At 51.8% G+C, this 8,459-nt stretch overlaps 1 protein-coding gene across 1 annotated transcript in view; it reads right to left on the bottom strand.

Moving 5' to 3' along the window:
* Positions 1-2,169, bottom strand: part of LOC132571993 (gamma-aminobutyric acid type B receptor subunit 1-like) — a 188,857-nt gene extending 186,688 nt beyond the window's left edge. The window contains exon 1 of the mRNA XM_060238785.1: positions 1,553-2,169. The gene's annotated coding sequence lies outside the window, so the exon portion shown is untranslated. The remainder of the gene's footprint in view (positions 1-1,552) is intronic.
* Between the last annotated feature and the right edge of the window lie 6,290 nt (positions 2,170-8,459).

Raw genomic sequence — 8,459 nt, forward strand, 5'->3', positions numbered from 1 at the left:
CGTGGCCACTCCCCTTGCCAGACAGGTGCCTCAACAGAGGAACAACCTAATGATTTTCACAGTGGGTCACACCTGCATCTTTTAGAAGTAAAAGCCAGTCTCTGTAGTTTGCCAGGTCTACCCCACTGGCCTCCTTTTCTACCTGAACCCAAACCTCTTCAGCATCACTGTCCCTGGCTGGTTTTTCACCCCATTTCTCAGACCGCACTCTCCTTTTCAGTCATAGCCTTTGGGCTTGCATACAGATTTGGTTCCTATGCCACTGATCCCAGGGCCCCTTTCCTTCTGCAGTCTCCCTTAAATAAGAGCTTGCTCAGTTCTGCCAAACAGTTTCTAGGCACTGCCTAAAGGTCTGCTGGAGGCAATGCCTAGAGGTTAGATGTGCACAAGCCAAGATTTTTCTGACCACAGGAGGAAGGAGGTTGATGGTATAGAGAAGAGAGTTCCTGGCCGTCAAGAGTTAAAAGAGGGTGGAATTATGGGTCGGGGCGGGGAGCAATCTTGGAGGTTGGCTTGGAAAAGTTGTTTACGGGGAGCAACATGTTTAGAGATGGCAGCATCCTCTGGGGGCAAAAGGGACCTAAAGACCATGTCCTCCATCCCCCTACCCTAAGGCAGGTTTTCCTCTATGCTAACCAAAACTGCCACACATAACTCCTTTCTTTGGATTAAGAAGGCAGCATCCAGACTCCAGTGAGTTTACCAGCTGAGAGGGGGAGCCAAGTAGGTACCCTAGTATCAGAACGGCCAACATGACCCAGGGGGCAAAAGTTTAGTGTTGTTGTTTTTGTATGTGTGTGTTTAGTGGCTGATGATGCCAGATGCTCAAAAGGAATTCCTGGGGCACAGGGAGTGCTAGCTGCTTTGGCAAAGGCACTATGTGGGTGGCAGAGACATGGGGCAGGGAAACAGGAAAATGAGAGGAAGGGAATACCGGGCAGGAAGGCAAGGCTGGGCAGGGGGAAGATCTCAAAGGATGGAAAAGGCACTGGGCCTTGGTGTCTGTTGGCCCCAGCCGGCTCTCCCTAGCAATCAACTCTTCCTTCCCAGTCTGGGCAGAACCCTTTTTTTTTTTTTGCAGCACAAATGCCAAGCAAAACAGGAATAGTGAGAACTGTCTTAGCCCTTGATTAAGCTGTCTCCCTGGCCTAGCTTTGGGGACAAGTATATATCACCCCGGCGGGCACCAGACATAAATCCAAGCCTTGCTGGAAAGCTCCTGCTCTATAAATCATTTCCTGGCCCATGGGGAGCAATGGGAGCACTTTGGCATTTTGCCACTAGGGCAGCCTCAACAACCAATGCCCTGAGCCTCCCAGTCCAACAACCCCCTTGCCCAACCCTTTGTGCCCCACAAGGCTTTCTACCCCCCATCATCACCCCCAACACCTGGGTGTTCCTGCTCCATTCATTAACCTTAGACAACCTATTCCCTGCCTGCCCACCCCCCAGCAACAATAAGATTACAGTAGGTGTGGGAGCAGGAGTGAAGGGCTGCCCCCTCCCCCCAGCACGCACCCCCATTGTAGGCCAAAAGGACCTGAAGTCCTACCTGGGGCGCTGTCCAAGGTAGGCGAAATTCCGCGCCGGGGCTCGAGGATGGGCAGAGCCCCTCTGGCGACGAAGAGCGACAGAGATCCTAGAAGAGGCGAGATCCAAATCAGCGATGGTTGCCAATGCCCACCGCCGGCGGAGCCATCCCGCAGGCAGGCAGAGAGCCCCGGGAACGGAGAGGTGGACGAGCGGATGTGGGAGATGGTGGAAAGCGACAGCCTCTTTGATGGTCGAGGGGTCCCAGCTGGGAGGAAGCAATCTCGGTTGGGAGCTGAGGGAGGGGGGGAGGAAGGAAAGGCGGCGGGCAGATCCCAACACCGGATCCTGAGCGATCCCAGCGAGGAGGAGCAAGAAACACTAGCGGCGGCAGCGGCTGGGATCTCCCAGATCAGCTGCTGGGGACCCGGCGGAAAGGGAGCAGATACCGCCCAATAGCCGGGAGGGGGGGAGGGTGCCCGGTGCCGGGAAAGGAAGGCGAGGGGAGGGGCCGGTCTGTCCGTCTCAGCCCGCCTCCCCCGCTAGCTGGGGCGGCTGTCGCTGCTTTCTCCGGAGAAGGAGGAGGTGGATGGATAAAAGGATGATGATGAAGGCGGGGAGGGGCCTGCGTGCCTCTGTGTGTGTGGTGTGTGTGCGCGCGCCTGCGTGTCTCCTTCTCTTAATGGGGCAGCAAGAGCGGGTCTAGAGTCCCTCTTTCTCCCGGGGCGGGGAAACTAAAGGGGAGGGGAGGGGAGGCAGGGCGGCCAGGTGAGGAAGTCTCCAACCCAACTAAGGCAGCCGGGGCGCGCAGCCCCCTTCCCGGCGCCGGGGAGCTGTCCAGGGTGCTGAAGGCTGGAAGGGAAGCCCGGGGCGCGCGCGCGAGTGAGAGAGAGAGCCAGGCGGCCGCTTTGCTTGGCGAGCGCGCGCGTGGAGTTGTCGGCAGGAAAGCAGCTTCTGCCTGCGTGACGGGTGGGTGTAACTACGGATGAGTGATGGTGGTGGGGGGGCTCTGTCGGCCAGGCAAGCGGGGAGCGGGAGCCGCGCGTAGCCGCGTCTGAGTGGCTAGGGCTCTGGGGGGGGGGGCGGGGGGAGCGTCTTTGTCCGGCTGGGTTGCAGCGGCGCTGTCCAAGTCGCCGCTGCCGTTTCCCACGTTGTCGGAAACCGGGTGTGGAGAAAAGCAAAGTGCCCTTAGGGAGGAATCGAGGTGGAGTGGAGTGGGGGCGACCGGGGTATTTCCACACCTTGCAGCCTGGAGGACGCTGTCCCTCCTCATCCTCGTTGGTGTGGGGTCGAAAACGTGACAGGTGTTTTGTTTAAATCTTCTTACATTCGATTTAGCAGAAGGGAACTGTTCTTCAGTGGGAAGCCCAGACAAGCCAGTGTAGGTCTTGCTTTTAAAAGATGGACATACGGGCCACGAAGGCTACAATAGATCCCTGAACAATGGGCCCTTGAAAATCCCTCTCGGTAAAGCGCTCCTCCATTCCCCACCCTCCGAGTCAGATTAAGACCTTTTAAAACCTCAGACTGGCGTACAGCGTTTCCCTCTGCTTTTTATCCTGGGCGGTGGGGTTTTAGATGGCATGGCTCCCTGCTGGGCTTCCGCTGCTGCTTTTTCTCTTTTCTTTCTGCTGTATCTGAGCACATGGGACTGAGCTTGGGTGTATGGGTATGTTGCATACAGGCAGCGCCCGTGCCTAGGAGTAGGTAGTCGCCTAGGGCGCCACCTGACCTAGGGGGCACCACTGGGCACCCCCTCCCCGACGCATGACTCTGCCTCCTGGACCACTGTCACCTTGTCCTCTTCCATCACCAAGCTGCCCTCAACAAAGCCAAGCCACCCCCCCTCTCCCCGATGTGTGACTTGGCCTCCCACCTCATCCTATCCTGTCAGCCTCCTTCCCAGCATGGCTGGCAAGCACTTATTCTCACAATTTTTTTTATAACTTATCACAGTTTTTGAAAAAATAAAATTAAAAATCAGTAAATTAAAAATGTGAAAAGTTTTAAGCCTGCCGCACTTCAATTTTTTAATATTTTTTAATAGGGGAGGCGCTAGTGGGTGATTTGCCTAGGGAGCCAGAAAGCCTAGCACCGGCCCTGCATGGAGGGGTCATCTCATGTGGTATGTTGCATACCACATGAGTGCCAATGAATGCTTGAGGTACCTCTCAGGAAATATTGGGGAAGGAGCCCCCTCAGGAGCATGCCACAGTGGGCGTGTGCCAGCGCCTAATGGCCACCTATTGCATCCTGTGACAGGTTTGCCTTCCTCTTCTGCCACCTCCAAGGAAGGTTTCCACACACCTCGCATCCCTTCCATCTGTCTTCCACCAAGCAGTGTCTGTGCCTTGTGACAATGTGGCTCCGCACCTGTCGGCAGATTGTCCCAGCGGCTGCTGGTCTCCTTTCTTACCAAAGCGACAGTCTGCAAGCCCTGCCTGGCTCTGAGTGGCTCGGCTCATGAGCTCTCTGTGCGAGGTTCCCTCAGTCTGTCTGCATCGTTTGGCACCGGTTCTGGGCACAGCGTTTGGTGCCACACTATTTCTAGTGCTGAGAAATCCGGAGTGCTGAGAAACTGCACGCGCCAAACACACACGGATATAAATAATCTCCCTCTTCGTTCCTGGCCCTCGCTTCTCACATCCGCAAGCTCTTTTTTGCCTTTCCTAAGAACACACTGAGGATCCTGCCAAGTGGAGCTTCAAGGGGCTGCTAACTGAGTCCCTCCTCCTCATCCTCCTCCAAGCAAGGTCAAGGGTGCTGTGTGACCCCCATACATTTCCCCATCTGCCTGTCCCTACCCTGGAAACCACCACTCAGCACCCTCAAAGGATTAGACAGTCTGGTGGGTAACCTGCCCCCTGGAGGCTGATGGGCCTTCCTGCAGAGAGGCCACAGGGGACCTTCATTAGCCTCTCCCCCTGTTCCAATATGCAGGGGCAGACAAAGGGAATTAGCAGGGCAGGACTTCCCTAGAGATTCTGGGGATCTCATTGGGTTGATTGCTAAGTAAAAGGGTAAAAATATGAGCAAAGATTAATTATTTATTTTTAAATAAATAAATAAATCTGTTGTTATGTTCCAGATTCCTCCCCAATGGGAACCCAAAGAGACATACAGCATCATTCTCCTCTCCTCTATCTTATCCTCACAACAACCCTGAAAGGGAGAGACTGGCCTAGAATGACCCAGTCTACCTCCATGAAAGAGTGGGGATTCAAACCTCGGTCTCCCTCCCTCCTACTACATCTTGTCCTCTCAACAGCTTCTGGCCTCAGCACATACATGAATCCTGTTATCACATGGGTGGAGCTGGGGGTTTTCCACCCAATGGCCACTCTGATGGGGCAGATGAAATAACAATTCATTGAGAAAGATGTGACTGCCCTGTCCATACAACGCACCACCGTTGGGTAGAATGGCACTGCTGGAAATGCCTCCCTGAAGCTGCTTGTGTGTCTGTGTGCGTGCACAAAGAAAGCATGGAGAGTAGTGGTTAAGTGTGCAGACTCTTATCTGGGAGAACTGGATTTGATTCCCCACTCCTCCACTTGCAGCTGCTGGAATAGCCTTGGATCAGCCATAGGTCTCGCAGGATTTGTCCTTGAAAGGGCAGCTGCTGTAAAAGCTCTCTCAGCCCCACCTACCTCACAGGGTGTCTGTTGTGGGGAGGGGGGGAGGTAAAGGAGATTGTGACCACTCTGAGATTCAGAGTATAGGGCAGAATATAAATCCAATACCTTCTTCTTCTTCAGTAGTGAATCAACAATCCAATTTCTTGCTCATAAGGAGAATATCCTATAAGCTTGGCAACCTGAATGAAACCCATCCAGCTTTCATTCCAAATTTTCCCAGAAAGGAAGTCCTACAAACTCCCTATCTACCCTGTCCTTAGCTCGGTGAGGGACATTCTAGTGCAGGTGAGAACAGAAGGGCTAAACTAGACAGCAGACAGCAGCCATATCAATTCTTCACACATCTTCTCTGCTCAAGGATCCATCTGGTACATTTTTATCCTGCCCTTCCTCCAAGGAATTCAGGGCAGGATATACTGCTTTCCTGTGAGGGATGTTTGTTATTTATTTATTAATTATCATTAATTAGTCTGTCTTTCTCACTGGGGCTCTGGGGGGATTGCAATACAACCAGCAGCATAGGACATCCAAGAAAACAGTGCAATATGTTTGGACTGCAGAATTCTAAAAACAAGGAGAAATCTGAAATAGAGCTGAGACATATGTGAGACAAAGCATAACCATTTAAACATGACACCTCAAATGATATAGAAATTACATACTGGGAGAAGACTTACAGCCAGAGTTGAAATATATAGTCCACATCCTCTATTCTTTTGTCAAAACAAAGGTTAGGCTGAGAGAGAGTTGCTGACCCAAGAGTGAATGACTGATCCAAAAGCATCCAGGGAACTTCATGGCCAAGCAGGAACTTGAACCCAGGTCTCCCAGATCCCACCCTGACCTGGATAGCAAAAGGTAGCCTGATCTTCAGATCTCAGCTGCTAGACAGGGTCACCCCTGATGTGTCTGGATGGGAGACCACCAGTGTTCCCTCTAATCTGAGTTAGTGTGAGCTAGCTGTTTAGCCTCTGGCTCCCACGTTTTTGTCTCAGAAAAGAAAGGCCCCAGAGCAAACTAGCTTATGCAGTAGCCAAATTGCTCACTCACAACTTAAATGCCAGTAGCTCACAAAGTAGAATTTTTGCTCACAAGACCCCACAGCTTAGAGGGAGAATTGTAGACCTCCAAGGATTACCAAGGTTGTGATGCAGAGGCAGGCAATGGCAAACCACCTCTGAACATCTCTTGCCTTGAAAACCCCACCAGGGGTCGCCATAAGTCAGCTGTGATTTGATGGCAAAAAACCCCACCCTGATCCCCATACTCTAACCATTACCTCACTGCTGGGTCTCTCATGTACAAAACAGGAGGAATCTCATTTTTACAGCAAAGGAAGGGAGAGGAGCTCTTTCTCTCTCCACCCCCCCCTTCCCCTGCCTTGCTTCCCTTTGCTCCCAGCAACTTGCTTCCCAGCCTGGACCATTTCTGGTTTTCATATGGGCTGGAGGGAAAAGCACCTGCAGCAAGAATTGAGCTCAGGGAGATGAAAGGAGGTGAAGCAAGTGAAGGCTCCTCCACACGCACAGTTTGTTTTTAAAACCAGACTCTCTCACACACTAGCCCCACTTTGGAGGCAAATGCCCCCATCTAGCCTCTAGATGGCAGCTTGTTGTGCTACATGCTAGGCAGCGGGTTTAGTGGGGGTCCATGTGCATGAAGACCCAAAGGGAACCCACCTGAGGTATAGGTTATGGCTGGATTCAGGAATAGCTTGAGGGTAAAATCTGCCCCATTCCCTTGGGAAGTTCAGTGGCTGAAGTAAGAAACAGATCCCTGTTCTCCCGTGTGTGTTTTTTTTAATACAGAGCTTCGAAGAAGAAGAAGATATTGGATTTATATCCTGCCCTCCACTCCGAATTTCAGAGTCTCAGAGCGGCTCACAATCTCCTTTATCTCCCCTCTCCACAACAGACACCCTGTGAGGTGGGTGGGGCTGAGAGGGCTCTCACAGCAGCTGCCCTTTCAAGGACAACCTCTGCCAGAGCTATGGCTGACCCAAGGCCATTCCAGCAGGTGCAAGTGGAGGAGTGGGGAATCAAACCCGGCTCTCCCAGATAAGAGTCCGCACACTTAACCACTACACCAAACTGGATGGAAGCCACTAAGAATATTTTTTGTGCCTCTCCTGTTGGAATCTGGGGCTTGAGATAGTACTAGGATTCATATAATGCTTTCACTGTTCCAACTGCAGCACATGTTTTATCTGAAGCTGTCTTGTGCTGAAGCAGAACGTTGGTCCATCAGAGTCAATATTCTCTGCTCAGCCTGGCAGCAGCCCTCCAGGGTCTCAGGCTGAGCTCTTTCACATCGCTTACTGCCAGATCGTTTAACTGGAGATCCCAGGGATTGAACCTGGGACCTTCTGCATGCCAAGTGGATGCTCTACCACTGAGCCATGGCCTCCCATCAGCCACATTGCCTGTTGTCATATTCAGGGCTTTTTTTTTTGTAGCAGGAACTCCTTTGCATATTAGGCCACACACCTCTTATGTAGCCAATCCTCCAAGGGTTTACAGTAGGCCCTGTACTTAGAGTTCTGTAAGCTCTTGGAGGATTGGCTACATAAGAGGAGTGTGGCCTAATATGCAAAGGAGTTCCTGCTACAAAAAAAAGTCCTGGTCATATTACCTCGTCATTTTGCACAGGATGCTTGCAAAAGGCAATAAAGATATTTCATGGTCCAAAATATCTTTACTCCCCCCCCCTTTTTTTGTTTTTGTTTGCTTTTAGCATCATACCTAATGAAGAGTTCTGGAGAGCTTGAAATCTTGCATATCATTTTGTGAAACAGGAGTCCAGTAGCACTACAAATGAACAGAGTGTTTTGGAGCAGAAGCTTTGGTAGATCTGACTCCAAGGATCAATTTTGCTAGAACTCCTGCAGAAGTTTGCTAGAACAGACTGACGCGGCCACCCCTTCATTTGAGTTCTTCTTGGCTAGTCTTAATAAAACGCATTATGTGCCTTTGGGGTTTGTGTGACTACCGCTTCCTGCAATAAATCATTCCAGTAATCCTTTACCACAGCCCTGTGAGGTCGGCTAGAAATGCAGGTAGGAGACTGAGGCCAAGTGACAGAGGTTTTCCTAAGGCAACCTCTTCAGCTTGCGGTGGGTGGAATTGAAACGGCATCCTCTCAAAGCACAGTTCATTGTCTGAGACACTGTACTCCACCACCTCCTAGATGCTCATTGCTACCCCTCCCCTTCAGTGCCTGTCAACCAGACAGAGCAAGTCCTCTACCAGCAGACTTAGCAGGAAGGGGTCAGCAGACTCTGGGCAAGGCAGG

This window comes from Heteronotia binoei, chromosome 5 (genome assembly GCF_032191835.1).
Source record: "Heteronotia binoei isolate CCM8104 ecotype False Entrance Well chromosome 5, APGP_CSIRO_Hbin_v1, whole genome shotgun sequence".
NCBI lineage: Eukaryota > Metazoa > Chordata > Lepidosauria > Squamata > Gekkonidae > Heteronotia > Heteronotia binoei.